Source organism: Ipomoea triloba, chromosome 16, assembly GCF_003576645.1.
Source record: "Ipomoea triloba cultivar NCNSP0323 chromosome 16, ASM357664v1".
NCBI lineage: Eukaryota > Viridiplantae > Streptophyta > Magnoliopsida > Solanales > Convolvulaceae > Ipomoea > Ipomoea triloba.
In genome coordinates, this window is record NC_044931.1 from 15,949,614 (window position 1) to 15,950,197 (window position 584).

Here is a 584-nt window from a genome sequence, read left to right on the forward strand (position 1 = left end):
ACAGGTAAATGTAAATATGATTGTTTTTTGCAAAAAATATGTCAAATAGATCATTGAAGTTTTTAAAATTGCAATTAAGTGCATAAACAACTCAATTTAGTTCATCAATGTATAATTACCTGTTAGTGACCTGTAATAGCAGGCAAATGTAAATATGACTTTTTTTTTTTTCCTGTAATAGCAGGCAAATGTAAATATGACTTTTTTTTTTTTTGCAAAAAATATGTCAAATAGGCTATTGAAGTTTTTAAAGTTGCAATTAGTTACATAAACATGTCAATTTAGTTCATCAAGGCATAATTACCTGTTAGTGACCTGTAATAGCAGGCAAATGTAAATATGACTTTTTTTTTTTTTGCAAAAAATATGTCAAATAGGCTATTGAAGTTTTTAAAGTTGCAATTAGTTACATAAACATGTCAATTTAGTTCATCAAGGCATAATTAGCTGTTAGTGACCTGTAATAGCACGTAAACGTAAATCTTATTTTTTTTTTGGAACAAATATGTCAAATAAGCCATTGAAGTTTTTAATGTTACAATTAGATATATAAACAAGTTAATTTAGTTCATCAAGGCATACTT